The sequence below is a fragment of the Kogia breviceps genome, chromosome 2, assembly GCF_026419965.1.
Source record: "Kogia breviceps isolate mKogBre1 chromosome 2, mKogBre1 haplotype 1, whole genome shotgun sequence".
NCBI classification, from domain to species: domain Eukaryota; kingdom Metazoa; phylum Chordata; class Mammalia; order Artiodactyla; family Physeteridae; genus Kogia; species Kogia breviceps.
Genome location: NC_081311.1, coordinates 2,064,529 through 2,080,530, shown reverse-complemented (window position 1 = coordinate 2,080,530; position 16,002 = coordinate 2,064,529). Strand labels below are relative to the sequence as shown.

General features: G+C 56.2%; 1 long non-coding RNA gene across 1 annotated transcript in view; it reads left to right on the top strand.

The window, feature by feature from the left end:
* LOC136793471 (uncharacterized) overlaps positions 1–16,002 on the top strand; it is a 466,580-nt gene that overhangs the window by 419,240 nt on the left and 31,338 nt on the right. The window contains exon 5 of the long non-coding RNA XR_010838754.1: positions 10,324–10,478. This is a non-coding gene — a long non-coding RNA (uncharacterized lncRNA). The remainder of the gene's footprint in view (positions 1–10,323; positions 10,479–16,002) is intronic.

The window sequence follows — 16,002 nt, the reverse complement described above, 5'->3', positions numbered from 1 at the left end:
GAACGAGGGCGCGTGTCTGGCGTGACCTGGCCGCGTTGCTCGCAGTGTGTGTGTAGACGCAGCTCTGGCAGGGGCCGGGGAAACGCAGGCAGCTGTTCCCTGTGATTTGCTCCCCCCACCGCCCCCGGGTCCACTGCTGCGATGCCCGCGCGTCTCGCGGGGCAGCCCGGAAATTGGACCCTGCCGCTCTGAACACGGGTGGGTGTGGGTGGGTAACGTTATTCCAGATGTGGTCCAGACGGGATCGCGCAGCTGGAGAAGTGCCAGCGTCGGCTAACCAGGGAAGCCGCCTGCGTTGGCCTGGCCGCAGGCGGGCTTGAAGTCGGTTATAAATACACTCAGGAGGGAGAAGCCTTGCCTTGTTTTTTCCCATTTTCTTAAAACTAATGCTCATCAGCCACACTGCCGATGTAGGTTTGAGGACAATTTCTGCGTGGAGTTTCTCCCCATCACTGTAACGCAGGGCCTTGGGCCTGGCGCCCCGGCGTAGAGTGGGCGTGACCTCCCCAGGCACAGGCAGTAGAGGAGGCATTGCCCGTAGAGGACTTGAAAGCAAAGCCAGTGATAAAATACTCCCAGACCCTGGCTCCCATCTTGGAACCCACGGGGTCTCTGCCTGATCAGGGGACCGTAGTGGACCAGACATGGCTGCTAAGATGGCCAAGGTGATGACCGTGTTGAATGGTCAAATCCCCCCGCACTTCTGGGTTCCGGGCAGAACTGCCAAGATCCACCCTCCCCGTATGACTTGGGTGAGACTCGCACATGCCCTCTGGTTACAAGCAGCCCAGCCCCCGACCTGAAATTCCCATTCTTTACCTCACTGATGATTAGCTGAACTGTTTGTCCCCACTGACAAATCTGGATGAAATGCCTACTTGACCAAATGTTAGTCAGCTGTGGGAACCCACTTGGAACCCCAGAAATGATAAGAAAATCATTTTAAGCTGGAAACATTTGAGAATAATAGATGTAGAAAGAAGCCTCCTCAGAGTTTCCCTTTTTTGCTTAAAGACAGTGACTTCCGGCAAAAGAGGCTCTGCTATCAATTCCCTCTTTTTTTTTTTTTTTTTTGCGGTACGCGGGCCTCTCACTGTCATGGCCTCTCCCGTTGCGGAGCACAGGCTCCGGACGCACAGGCTCAGCGGCCATGGACGGGCCCAGCCGCTCCGCAGCACTTGGGATCTTCCCGGACCCGGGCACAAACCCGTGTTCCCTGCATCGGCAGGCGGATTCTCAACCACTGCGCCACCAGGGAAGCCCCTATCAATTCCCTCTTTAGGGTGGGCCTGCTTCCAGGGGGGAGATCAAAAGTAGACCTACCACAGTTCCCCTCTCTGGGGAGAGTTGTGGCCTTGAAGAAGGACCACTTGAACCTGCATAAACAAACATTATCACAAACTTTCTTACTTCTCATTTGTTCTCCTAAAAACCCATTTGTCTTTCCTAAAGAAATCTTTTTATTCTTCCCCCCAAAGTTTTTTCTCCCCCATCCCTTTAACCTGCTAACTTAGGTATACGAGCCCCCAATTCTACCCACCCACCCTATTGGATTACTCACCACTGGGTTTTCCCACCTTGCATGTGTAATTTTTTCTCCTGTTAATCTGTCTTTTGTTGGTTTAATTCACATGCCTCAGGTACAGAACCTAAGAAGGTAGAGGAGGAAAACTTTCTTTCTCCCGAGCACAGGCTTCTCTCTTTCCTTGACGCCCTGAACTTTGACCCGCACTTGGATACGGGAACATGGAATGCTTGCTCCCCAGAACATTCCCTGATTAACTGTTCCATCACACCACCCCCTTACACCCAGTTCTTTCTAGCCTCAATTACGCCTCCCTATAGAGGAAAATCTCTTTCTTTCCGACCTCGGAGACTCCTGCAGATCCCAAGGTCTGAGATTCTCCCTATGGCAGTAACCGCCCCCCCCCACCCCCGCCCCATTGCAGTAATCCTGTTGAAGAAGGCCTCTCCCTCTCTTGGGTTGATTTCTCATTGCCAGTGATTAGAGGCACAGCGGTGCCCCAGCCGGGCCTGACAGCCTCACCAGTGCCCCCCATAGAGTTGGCTGTGTGACCATCTCGTGTATTCAAGATGGCTTAGGTGTTACCGTGCGCTCTCTGAAAGCAGCTCAGCGGCAGTAGCTGAACTGAATTGTGCTTAAAGAATGGCAAAGCCTTGAGACAGGCAAGCCTGCAACTCGTCAAACAAGGGGAACATAACGTTCAGTTGCGTCCTGTCATCTTGCAGAAGTGAGGCCCGTTTGGACTCAAATCTACAAAACTTCCGCAGTAACGCTCCATCACTGTCACAGCCTCCATCAATCACCTCACGCCCAAGGAGGCAGGAGGGCTCAGGGAGGCCCGTCGAGCGTCTAGACGAACGTGGCGTCCCTGAACTTCACTCACTTGGCGAGTGGGAAAGGCCCCTCTGAACCACTTTAATTTCCACTAAGATACGCGCCCTGTCATCTTGTTTTCGGTTTCTCCGGGGAAGAGCAGCTTTGATTCCTGTTTCTTCTCATTCTCTTGTACTTCTTACTTTATATTAGAAAACTCTCTTAGGGTTTGAACAGAAGACTATTTGAACTGGAAAAGAGCAGGGTTTTGTGAACAAGTTTTCCCAAGTTACATTTTCAAGTTGAAGAGGCCTTGAGATCCCAGCCTCCCGTGGAATTAAGAAAGAGACGGAACTCAGTGGCCATGGAGGGTGGCCCCCTTTTCCAGCCTCTGGGCTGCAGCCCGAGCCCTGGCAGCCTCCCCAGTGCGGCCTGGACCACACCCGCTCCTCAGGCCTGTGCACCTTCCCACACACCACAGGGCTCTGAGCGGACCTTTGGAATTTTCCGGGGGGTTGGTGGAGACAGGAGCCATGAGCAGGGCAAGCTGGCAAACTGTAGACCTCACAGGCAGTCGTTCCTCACCCGGGACACCCTGGGGGCACTGCCGGCCCCATCACTCGCCTAGAGCAAGATGGCGGAGGTGTTGGCTGGGCCCCCAGGCGGGTCTGCAGCCATGGCTCCATGAGTCAACCTCAGCCCCGTGGGTTCTCAGCTGCCTCCTGTGCTCTCTGCTGCCCTTGAGGTGTCACTTTGCAATGTGACTTTGAAGACAGATCCAATCAACCGAAGTGATATAATCTGACCGGTGCAAGATTGTTCTTCTGGCCTTGATTTGCTTGTGGGGGAGCAAGATTTCCTTCTCAGTGAAACATTAAGTAGCAGATAAACGACATCTGACGTATTTGAAGTTTCAAATGTTTTAACAGCTGGGACTTGTCACCCTCATATTTGAAAGGCAGCGTTTGTACACATGTTACGCACACACCAACAGGAAACGCTTCAACCTACAGGAGACATTCAGGTCTTCGCCCACCTACTCTGATCCTAGACTGTGAGGCTCTTGCCATACGGAAGAATTTCAGATAATGTATGGACAAGCTTCCTTTCCCCCCAGGAGAAGGGGGGGTTGAATTCTCTGCCCCTTGAGCATCGGCTGCACTTAGTGACTTAGTTCCCAAAGAACAGAAGGCGAACAGGGAAAATGGTGCCTTCCTGGTGGAGACCCCCTCAGACCCCAGCTTACCCTCGAGATCGGGGTTCATGTCCCCTGGATAAGCCAGGTGTGTGAGCCACACACCCCCTGCTATACTGTGCCCAGAGGTCTCCTCACCTCTAGGACCCTCCCCCCAAACCAGCGTCTATCAGATAGAACATCGGACAAACCCGAGGTGAGGGGCAAACGTCAGGAGAGTCTCTGCAAAACTGTTGGAGCTAAAAGACAGGGAATGACTGAGAGCGGGTCCCAGATTGGAGGAGGTTGAGGTCACGCGACGACTGAGTACAGGAGGGTCCTGGGTGGGGTCCTGGGACAGCAAAAGGGCACTGGCGGGAAAACTGGTGAATCCAAACAAAGCCTTTAGTTCTCTTAGCTGTGTTGTACCCATGTGAATTTCTTAGTTAAAAGGTGAACCTCTAAACGTAAGACGTTAGCATAAAGGGAAACTGAGTGGGGAGTAGACAGGAGCTCTCTGAACTATCTTGGAAAATCAAAAATTATTCCATGAGAAAAACTTATTTTACAAAATGTGATTAAATGAGTGAATGGGTCCACCAATGAATTCGATGAGACTGCATACATTAAGAGGCCCTGGAATCTAAAGAAATGGTATAAATGAACTTATTTACAAAACAGAAATGGACTCACGGACATAGGAAACAAACGTATGGTTACCAAAGGGGAGGTTGGGGGGGATAAATTAGGAGTTGATCAGCAGACACACATACTGTATATAAAATAAACAACAAAGACCTATTTTGTAGCACAGGGAACTATATTCAATATCTTGTGATAACCTACAATGGAAAAGAATAAGAAAAAGAATATGTAAAACAACTGCTTTGTTGTACACCTGAAATTAACGAAACATTATAAATCAACTACACTTCAATTAAAAAAAATTTTTTTTTAAAAAGGCCAGACCACAGGAGAGGAGGTAGACAGTCCAGAGTTCTTGTGTAAATGTGCAGTTTGCTAAGTCCGACTTGTTAATACTCGCTAATCAATACCCACAGTTACCGTTTCCAACATCTGTTGATTTTCGAGAAATTCTTTCTCTGAGTATAACAGCGATAATAACCTTTGCTGATTGAACTTAGAGAAACATCTGCGCTCTGGCTGACACAGTGCCAGATCGGGCTGCCTCATTAGTTAGGGCTCGGCTTGACAGGGACACAAAGACTGACCTTAAAGGGTTTCCTCTAACCTGGCCGTCAACAACAACACGCTGCCCACTGCACGCATGGCTTGTCCAGGAAGCCTTTTTCTCTGTTCTGAGTGGATATGGGGACTCACGTTTCTGGACAGACTGAGTGTCTACGATTCTGCTCACCGAGTGCGGCAAAAATCCTTGGACGTCATGTACGGAACACACAGAAGAAGACATGACGAGGGGGAGAGGAAGGCAGACCAGTTAGAGACCCTCAAGGAATAGCATGAAGATGAGTTTCCCTGGGTTTTCTTTTAGCCTCGTGTCCCCCAGACTGGACATGGGAGAAACCAGAAACCCCCAAATGCCAGTAAGTACAGACCAAAACCAGCCCCGACCAGAGCTTGCTTTTGAGACCACGAAAGGGGTGGCCTTCTAAGACAAAGCTGTGAGGCCACATGCTGGTGAGGTTGTGGAGAGACTGGGCCTCGCATGTCCTGGCAATTACTCTGGCACCTTCTCGAAAAGCTAAACACGTGCCTACGTATGACCCAGCCACACTCTTAAACATTTCTCTCAGGAAAATAAAGAAGCATGTCCACACAAAATCCTGTGCCCAGTGGTTTATAGCAGTTTGATTTGTGATAAGCGGAAAACTGGGAGCAGTCAAATGCCCCTCAGCAAGAGAATGATTAAACCATACACCGCTTGACCATGGAGATGAATGGACTATGGGTGGACACATCGACTTGGCGGATCTCAAGGGCACATCCCAAGTAGGCAACCCCAAAAGGTCACATGCTGTGTGAGTCCATGTATGTTACATTCTCCAGATGACAAAAGTACAAGCAGGAGAAAGGATGAGTGGTGCGGAGGGATGTGGGCATGATAGGCGGGGAGCCTGAGGGGATCCGTGTGTTGGTGGGATATTTATGACCTTGATGGCGGTGGAGGTTACGTGAGTCCACACATGTGATGCAGTGACTTAGAGCCTCACCCTTGGTGCCCATGCCCAGTTCCTGGGTTTGATATTGTGCTGCAATTACGCAATGTGGAACCACTGGGGAAACTGGGTGAACAGTTCATGGCACCTCTTAACTACTACCTCTGCAACTTCCTGCTTCAAAATATAAAAGATTTGTTAAAGAAAATGGGGAGAGATCACATCTTTTAAAATTTTTTGATAGTTATTCTATTTATTTATTCATTTTTGGTTGTGTTGGGTCTTCGTTGCTACGCGCGGGCTTTCTCTATTTGCAGCGAGCGGGGCTACTCTTCGTTGCGGTGCGTGGCCTTCTCACTGCGGTGGCTTCTCTTGTTGAGGAGCACGGTCTCCAGGCGCGTGGGCTTCGGTAGTTGTGGCCTGCAGGCTCTAGAGCGCAGGCTCAGCAGTTGTGGCGCACGGGCTTAGTTGCTCCGCGGCATGTGGGATCTTCCCGGACCAGGGCTCGAACCCGTGTCCCCTGCATTGGCAGGCAGAGTCTTAACCATGGCGCCACCAGGGAAGTCCCGAGATTACATGTTAGTATCAAACCACATTCACCTCCAACACAGGAAGCATGTGCACCCGGATCCTTGGGTTGTACACTCTTGCTGCCTTTCAAGGTCATTCGAAGTCCACTGTCAGTTCGAGGTCTCGGCCACAGCTCCTGAGACCAGTCACCGTGCATGCAACTGTCGTGCAGGTAAGTGTTACTTAGCACGTGGGAACAGCCGACATCTGTGCTGCACAGAGGCAGTGACCAGGGAGGACCGTGGCCCTGACTTCCTACGGAAAAACCATCAGGCAAGGAAGGAAAAGCAGCCCTTAGATTACAACTAAGGTAATCCCTTAGTGGTCTTAAATTCTGGACAAACAGCTATTACTCCGCCTAGAAATGCAGCCTCTTGGAAAGATTTATAGGCATAAAAGGCATGTTCATATAAAACAGCTGTAATTTGGAAAGAAGCTAGCAATCTTAGCAGACTTGTGCATTCTTTCAAGCTTGGGAAATCCGTAATTAACATCTGGGCTGAGACCACCCACCAGCACTTGTGTGTTTAGGATTCAGAAAACGAGCCCTGGATGCCGAGTGCGGGCTCCTCAGCAGGAATGGGAAGGATGAGGTGAGCAGGAACCGGACTGGTCCTGGCTGTGTGAGCTCCCTGGGGCGGCTCAACAAGGCACCAGGCCACAGGCTTGTGGCCTCCAACCACACACATGCGTTACCCTACCGTTCCGGGGTCAGAAGTCCACAGTGGACGCGCTGGGCTGAAATGAGCATCAGCAGGCTTCCTTCCGGAGGCTCTAGAAGAGAATGCAGCTCCTTGCGCTTTCAGCTCAGAGAAGCTGCCTGCAGCCCGCACGCGGGGCCCCTCCCTTCCTCCTCGGCGCCGGCAGCGGGGGCTCGGGTCCTCCCGTGCTGCCGTCTCTCTGGATCTCCTTCTTCTGCCTCCTCTTCCCCACAAGGACCCGTGCGGTTACGTTGGCCCCAGCCAGATAACCCCAGGCAATCTTCCCATCCTGAGGCAGCTGACGCGCAGCCTGTCCCCAGAAGCCCCCTTGCTCTCCCTTTGCCAGGTAGGGCAGTGTGTTCACAGGTCCCAGGAGGCTCTGGGGGCCCCGCCGGCCTTGCCAGTTAAGGCCGCCCTGCGCCTCCCGCGCCACCAGCTCAGGGCCAGCCGCCAGAAGTATCTGCTCCCTCGGGGCGCGGCTGCTGTGGCTGGCCGGGTTTGGGTCTCTGGTTATTTCTCGAAAGCGCTCACAGAGTCCTCACCGTATGCCCGGCATGGCCTCGTGTGCCTTCATCTTCACGGCCCCGGGGAAGGTGACAGCATCATCCCCATTTTACAGATAAGGACGGTGAGGCTCAGAGAGGGTGCCTGGCTTGTTCACGTGGCTGAGCCGGGACTCCCACCAGCTGGTCTGGGCCCACACCCGCGGCTTCTTTTCCTCGCCTGTGAACTCACTGGAGGTGCAGCGGGGGAGACGTGAAGCGTGTGTCTACGCTGCGACGAGCAGGCCTTGACGGTGTGTCAGCCCCAGGTCCCTTTTAGCAGCAGGAAGCTGATGGGAAGGGTCGGCCCGGCCCAGCCAAGAGGAGGAGCCCGTGGGGCCGGGTGGGCGGGGCCAAGCCAGGAAGGGCGGCTCGCTTGCCTGGCTGCCCATTGCCGAGACCCGGGCCCCCCGTTCCGTGTCCCGGGGCGCGGGGATGGGGAAGTGTGTCACCGCCTGCCTTCCCTATCCCTTCTGCAGAAGGCCACGCACGGGGGGTCTGCCCGTGGCTGCGTGGCCCCTCTTGGCCTCTGCAGGCCCCCCTGGTCCCTCCTGCCCACCTGGGGAGGCCTGTAGTCCGAGGCAGCATTGGGGCTGGGAGAACGAGGTGTATTGGATTTGGAGGGGGCGGGGACTGGACTCTGAGATGTGGTGACATTGAGCGGATGTCCACCCCGGGGTGCGTGCAGCCCTGAGACAGGCGTTCCGGGACCTGGAGGTGGTTTCTTTGCCGTCCCTGCAGCTCACCCAGGGCATGGCTTCGGGGCTGGGATTCCATAGACACAGCGGTGGAAATCTTGGCTCTGGGTGCTGAGAACAAAGACGATCTTGTGTCTTCATCTGGATCTGCAAGGGGTGTAAATGGAGGGGCCGCTTTGCTGGGCTGAGGATAAGGCAGGGCGTGGCGGGGAGATGCCCGGAGGGACCGGAAAGGGCGCCTGGGAAGGCTGTCCGGGGGCCTGGGGGACAAAGTTGAGATGGGGACCCAAGGGGCAGGTGGGGTCCTGCAGGAGAAAGGGGCCGGGCCCTGGGCTGGGAGGGGGAAGGTCCTGCTCTGGGTGGTGAGCGAGGGGCCCCCACTGTGGAGCCTCTGTTCCCCCGGGCTGTCCCCCGGGGAGTGGTCTCTGCTCCCTCAGACGCGCCAGTGCCCGCCGCTGTGTCGGGTGGGTCCTCCACGTGCACGGGCGGGTGTGGAAGGGGCTGTGCTCTAGCCGAGGCCAGCGGGTTTCATGCTGAGGGGCCCCCGGGTGGGTGAGAGCGCAGGGTCCCCAGGCGGAAGCAGGGGTCTTTCTTACTCTCCCACCAGCTGGGTCTGCTCCGGCCCCGCCCTCGTGGAGCTGGTTCCCCCCAGGGCTGCAGGGCTGCCTGTGCAGGATGCTCTGGAGAAACAGTGTCCACATAAATGCCGCAGGGCTGCCCTGCGGGATGCACCCAGGTCCACAGCTGAGAACGTGCAGATGCGTGCAGATGGCCCACGTGTCCCGGGAATGTACCCGGCCTCGGAGCTGACAGTGTTAAGTCTAATTAAGGGGGGCCTGCGCCCTGAGCTGGGCAGGTACCTTCCTCCCCAGGTCACTGACTCTGGGAAGCCAGCGTGGAAATGGCCACATGTGCGTCACGACACCGGGCTGGGTGGTGACAGACGCCCGGCCGCCAGGAGGAGAAGCTGAGACCGGGCAAAGGGGTTCCCAGGCTTCAAAATAGGACCCCGGTCTTCAGACACTCGTTGTCCTTGGTCAGAAATAGAAAAGCCATCTGAGATGATCCCCACCCCCGGCAGGGGAGCCGGGCCAGGCTGCCAACAGGGACGGCAGTGACCTTGTTGGCTGGGTAACAGGAGCCTTAGAAGCACTTCATCGTCCCTCCTGCTCCCTGGCCTTCCCTCCTGCCTCCCCCCCCCCCTGCTTTCCACACGTGGCTAGTGGAGGCCCGGAGCCTTCCACAGGGAACCACAGCACAGAGGGGGCGGGAGCGGACTCAGCAAAGCACGGGCAGCGAAGCCCACGGGTCCGTGGGAGGTTCTGCGACCCTGGTCCCCTGGATGCATCTGCAGTCTCTGGGGCTGGGGGCCACGGTCTCTCCTGGTCGGAGGGTCTCTGAGTAGAAGGAATGCTCGGAGAGGCCCTGTGGGCTCCTCCCAGGCCTGGCAGAGCGTCTGGCCATGGCCTCCCCGTTCAGCCCCTGGAGTAGATGTGGACGGTCAGGCCAGTGATGCTCTGGGTGCCGCTGGACCACACGAGCCTGATAAGGAAACCTCTGCCGGTTACAGAAGGATGGCTTGGGCTGAGAACCTAGGGCTTCGCGGGGAACTTAACGGCGCCCGCCTTTGCCCTTTCGCTCCCCTCCTTCTCTCCACCTCTGGGCCCAGCGGCCTGGCTGCTGGGGCCTCACTCCCCTTCTCCCAATGGGACAGAGGCAGCACGAGGAGGTGGGGTGCCATCGGTGATGATTGCAGAGTCCCCGTGTGGGGAAGGGCAGGCCGGGCCGAGAGGTGCAGCCCCCCCACACCTACCTGGAGGCACCAGTCCGCCCCCCGGCCTCCGCTCCCTTCACCAGTGGGCCCCGGGGGCCGGCATCTGGCTCCGCCTTTCCATTACTTCTGTTTGCGTTTGCGCCATTTCTCGGGTAACTGAGCTTACCCATGAATTAATGATGGAATTTGTATTTGTGCATTGTAAATATTGTAACTTTAGAACCAGTTGCATAAAATATGAGAAATGTATTTATAACGGAGCTTGTGTATTACCATAAGAGTTTCATCGGGGGAAATAGGTTTAAGCATTATCATCATGAAAAAAAGTATTTCATTTCTCCTTATTTATAGTGCACAGTTCATTGGTTTGTTTGTGTTTTTTTTAAAGGGGGAAATAAAAAGAGTCCATGCTGAAAATGCAGAATGAATTCAGACCCGTTTACCTCTCGAGACGTATCGTGGACAAAAAGAAAATCAAAGCTGGTGAATCGTGGGAAGGCATCTCTGAAAAGTCACAGCATCACCTGAGCCGGTGCTAAGCAAGTAAGTAAGGAGCGAAATGTTTTCATGTTTGTTTACAGCTCAAGGGGTCAAGTCATACATTTAAAAACTGTTCTCATGGGGTTTGTGAAGCTGATTGATGAAGTGTGTAGGATGGAAACTGCTCTACGCGCGGGTCGGCGCCCTGACCTCTGAGGGCTCCGCTCCAGAGCCGGAGGCCTGGCCCGTGCGCTCCACGCAGACCTGCCCCCGTTCAGCCTCGGCCACTGGCCCAGGCCTGTCGTAGACACAGGGACTCCTGACAAAATGAGCAGGTGCTGAGAAGAGAGAAGGCAGAGCCGGCTGTGACTGAGGCTGCTGCCCGGCAGGCCTGCCCCCTTGTTCAGGTGCCTCCTGTGACACGAGGCCCTTCCGCTGCAGCTCGCAGGGCACGTGTTGCTTCCAAAGGGTGATGAAAAAGTAGCACACGCGGAGTGAGCTCCTTGCTTGTACCCGTTTCCCCAAAAGCCAACAGACATAAGGTCCCGCAAAGCTTAGTTACTCGGCCTTCGTGGAGCTGCGTTTTCTAGCAGTTCTGCCCTTGCAGCACCGTCAGCTCTTCCCTGGTGATGTCGAGCATCCTCTGAAAAGATACAGGAGTGGACAAGCACACACCCTGCTCCTTTAAAACATTCCAGGCTGCCGTCTGGTGTCTGTACTCGGCTTGCTTTCCTGCTCCGTTCAAACCATCCTTGTGCCGTGGCCGGGCAAGAGATGTTTAGCGGGAAGGTTACGGCCATAGCATCACATTTTTTGTCCCTCTGCGTAACTCCTTTGGCAAAGAACACCAAGGCCCTTTCATTTGATTTTACCTAAGTGCATTTTCGTAAAGCTTACTTTCTCGAGCATCTTAATAACTCTTGCCACGGCGCTAGCTCCTTCCTTGACGACAGACACGGCAGCAGAGAGGGCGCGTGGGCAATGCAGCCCTCCTTTCTTGTCTATTTTGGCTGATTTCACGGAGTCCACAATCCTGAAAGGAAGAGAGCCAACGCTTTCCAGCTCGGGATCCATCAGAGCGATTGTAAACATCAGTGGGGAACTGGCTCATTGAGGCTTTGGGAGCCCACCTAGCGGGGCGGAAAGGAAGCTGGGGAAGGACGAGGGCCCTACACGCCCCTATAACCGGAGCCTCTTTGCAGCTGGTTTTCTGCTCCAGGCTCAGCATGATTTGGTGTGAATGAAAATAAGCCTTATTCAAGGGCAAAACCTCCCTAAGTCCAGGGCACGGCCCTGCAATAGCTCGCCCGGAGGCCTGACACCCCTCCCCCACCGCGAGGGGGACGGGCCCGGGCTGCTCAGATACGGACACGTCTCTGCTGGTCAGCGCCCTGCCCAGGACTCGGCCTGACACCCTCGCGGCCCCAGCCCCGTTCAGCCCTGCACAGACTCTCGCTGATGACCCCTCCATCCTGGGGCCGCCACCCACAGGCCAAACCCAGCAGCTCCGGCTGAGCACTGCCTGGTAGGCTTGGCACAGAGGGGCCGTGGGGCCGCGCCAGCCTCCGCCCTCCGGAGCTCTCTGCGACGCCCCTCGTGTTCTCCAGCATGCTGGCCCCTGGCACGGCAGACGGACGCGAGGCCTGCTTCTGCCTGGGACCCACGGAGAATTTAGGGCTCTTCCAGGCGTGCCACCAGCCTCCAGGCCTTCCAGAACAGTCCCTGCCCTGGGCAGCGGTACCTGCACTGTCCTTTCTGTCGGTCTGGGGCCTCCTCTGCCCGTGTCCAGTGCCTGGTCTCTCCAAGGGCAGACTCACAGTGGCTGAGAGACGCTCAAAGCAGGGGCTCCGGAAAGACTGGAAGACACTGTGGAATAATTGACTGTTTGATTTTTCGGGAAAAAAAATGTATCCAAACCTTCTCTGGGGGCAAGATCAGAGCCCCCGTCTTAGAGTTTAGTGCATCTTTAAGTTGCATCTGGGGCGGGGGCCGTGTATTGTGAACACTCCCGGAGCTGAGGGCTTCTCAGTAATCATCTGACCCTAAACTTACCGCAAGTGTGGATTCGCACCTTTGCAGTCCTCTGCTCTCCCTAAGAGAAACCCCTGACGTCGTGGCCACCTGAGGCCATCTGGCCGCCACTCGGAGAGCAAGTTTATCAGTGAGTGCCGGGACACAAGGCACCTGCTCTCGACGTGTACCTTGGAACGTCAGAGCCCGCCCAGGTCTCCGGGGCAGGAGATGAGCGGCTCTGGCGAGAGAGCCCAGAGCCAGGGCGGGATCTGGCCCCTGGCCCCTGGATGCCCCAGTAGCTACCATCCCAAGGGCATGAGCGGACACCCAGGCTCTGCCTTGAAGCGCCCGCTCATCGTGGGATTTTCCTTCCTGGTTGTGACCTGGGAGGCTCCCACCTCCCCAGCTGTCCCTGTAATTAAAGCGGCCTGCACCCCACTGCGTGGGCAGCGTCTGGATGCCCCAGCTCCCCATGGCTGCTCTAACAGAGCATCACAAACGGAGGGGCTGAAAGCAACAGAAGGTTATTGTGTCATAGTTTTCGAGGCCAGGAGTCCTAAATCAATGTCTGCAGGGCTGTTCTCCCTCTGAGGCTCTAGGGGAGGGTCCTTCCTGCCTCCTCCAGCTCCTGTGATGGCCAGAATCCTGCACACTCCTTATCTCGCAGCTGCACCCCTCCTATTCCTGCATCCGTGCCATGGCCTTTCCCTGTGTGTGTGTCTCCTCTCTTCTTACAAGCACACCAGCCATTGGCTTAAGGGGCCAGGCTAATCCAGTATGACCTCATCTTAACTGATTACATCTGCAAAGGCTCTATTTCCAAATGTCACCATCTGGGGGTTTGGTGGACATGAAATGGGGAACACTAGTCATCTCAGTACACTGGGTGACGTCACCTACAAACTGGCGCTTGCCATCTGCCTCTACAAGGATCAAATCATGAGCCGCTGCAGCTGCTGACCTCCAACGCCCCCTGAAAGGAGCTCGGGTGGAGAGCAGAAAGGAGGCGCTCTGTGCTCTGGGAGAAACTGGCAGAACAGGCCGTCAGATGGTTCAGGTATTTTCAGGAGCAGATTTTATGAGCCCGATTCTTGCATCTCCTCGGGCCTAGAGAAGCACTGCAATCCTTCACGGTGACGTCTGCTCCTCGTGACTAGCAGGAACCTTCACGAGACGAGCAGGAACCTCTGCGAAAAGTCTGCGCTTGATTGCACGGACTCCCCCGTCAGCAAGATCACGTCTACACCGACCTCGCCCGCTACCTCTTGGGAGCAGCTCCTCAGAGCTCTCTGAGATGCTGTCTCCCGGGCTACAGTCCTCATTTTGCCCCCCGATAAAACCGAACTCGCAACTCTCACGCTGTGCTTTTTTTTTTAAGTCAACAGTGACAAGAGCAAGGCCAGAGGGTTTACTTGTAACTGGCTTTGACCTCCCCTCTCCTACAAGAGGCTACGTACATGGCTTTGTACTGATGTTCCCACACTGGTGGCCGCCTCCCAAGTTCTCATCAGCCTCTGGATTAATGTCATGCATGGCTGGAAGCAGATAGGGGACATTCAGCTCCAACAGTAAAGCAGCTGTCACAGGATTTCTAACTCAGTGGGAACCACGTCCAAGCACGACCTGTCCCGCCACACGACTCACTGTAGGAATGGGGGACTCTGGTACTTCTCCATCCAACTCCAAAGTCGCAGCCCGTCTTTTCGGGGGGCCCCGAAGCCTCCCTCCAGTGTGTGTCTGCCGGACAGCTGTTCTGCTCGCCTGTCACGTCAGAGCTGTGTCTCAGCATCGGCCGGCCACGGTCAGGGAGAAGAATCTGTACGCGGAATTCAGGGAAGGAACCAGGAGTGCGGCGGCTTTGGCAGAACTGATTTTGCACTGACTGGCATCTTCTTTTTCTAAACATTTTCCCTAAGTGGTAACATCTCATGCTCGGCTCAGTCAACTCAGAGCAAATCGATCTTGAGTCGGGAGCTGTGGAAACTGGTTACCCGCAGAAATGGTCGACCCTGAATCATGTTCTGTGAGGTCGCTCTTGCCACGCAGTTGGAGGGGGGTCTCTCTAAGACGTCAGCCTTGAGGGCGACAGGTGTCCCCAGCCTGCGTGACACTGAAAAGGGCGATAAGGGCGGCTCTGTGCCAGCTGACCTGGGGCCAGGCCCGGGGGGCTCAGGGCTGTGTTTTCCCAGGCACCACCCCACGCTCGCTGTCTGGACAGAGCAGACGCAAAGCTGGACCCAGACTCAGGGTCAGCCCTGGAAATGTCAGGTCAGAGCCCCGGGGGAATGTGGGGAGATGCCCAGGGCTGGTGAAGGGTCCATCGAGGGAGGAAGGAGGGGCCCGGTGGACACGGGGAGAGGGCCAGGGATGGGCTGTGAGCGGTCCCGACGGCCAGCAGGCCTCCCCGCGCTACCTGTGTGGGGCGCGTCCCGGACACAACATATGTGAGCAGGAAGCCCACGCGCCCCAGGGCTCAGAGCCAGCGCCAGGCGGGGACTTGGTTCCTTCTCGGGAGAGATCTCTCCAGAGTGGGGGATGAGAGGAGCACATCGGGGTGTCTCCCTTCTGGACAGCATCCCGGCCGCAGAACCTGCCGCGATGGAGCCGTACGGGAGGCAGTTGGCCTCGCTAAGCCGTCAGACCAGCTGGAGGAAGGGGAGCTCTGAGAGCGACAGCAGACCCTCAGAGGGAGGCCCAGCAGCCAGGGCGAGACTGGCGTCACCCCCAGGGCGGCAGGGTCCGCGTGGCAGGGTCTTTGCCTGGAGCAGGCCCTCCGTGCGACCGTCCAGGAAGACCGTCCAGGAGGCCCCGACATCCTGGGCCGCTGGGCCAAGCTTCGCAGGGAAGCGGGCAAGCGTGAGGACAGGCCAGCCTCCTCCTGGGGCCTCCGTTCCCGGGGCTGGTGCACAGCCAGGCACAGAAACGCAGCCTCTCTCTAAGTGAACTTCACAGACAGCGGCAGTAGGCTCACCGGAGAGTGAAATGCAGATCCCCAGGCCTGCCCGGCCCCAAGCGTCTCAGACGGCCTCTAAGCCTGTATTTGTGAGCAGCCCCTGGAGACGGGGGTGCGGAGCTGGGCTGGCAGTTACGCCCCCTCTCGCTCTCGGGGAACATCGTTGGTGGGTCCGACTGCAGAGCGCCTCTCTGGGCCACGGCTGCTACACCGGTGCCGGGGCGGACAGTGGGCTTCCCGGGGCGGACGGTGGGCTTCCTGGGGTGGATGGTGGGCTTCCCACGGGCTGAGAAGGCTTGGCCCACCGTGATCCAGCCCCCAGGACGGCGCCCGTCACGCGAGTAGGATTCTGCGAGTATTTGCTGAAGGGATGAGGGAGTCTTGAGGAACGCGCTGCATTTACACTTTCAATGTTGGGAGGAGGGTTGATTCCGCTTTGAAATCTTAGACAGATTAACCGTTAGTCCTGCAAAACTCCCTCCCGGGGCAGCCCTTCCCGGCCTGCGGGTTCCGCGAGGTGTCTTCAGTCTCCTCGCCCCAGGCTCTGGCCATCGCTGGGAACTTGGACCCTCCCTCCTTCTCCTCCGAGGCCTCTGTAACTTGACAATGTCAGACGTGGCC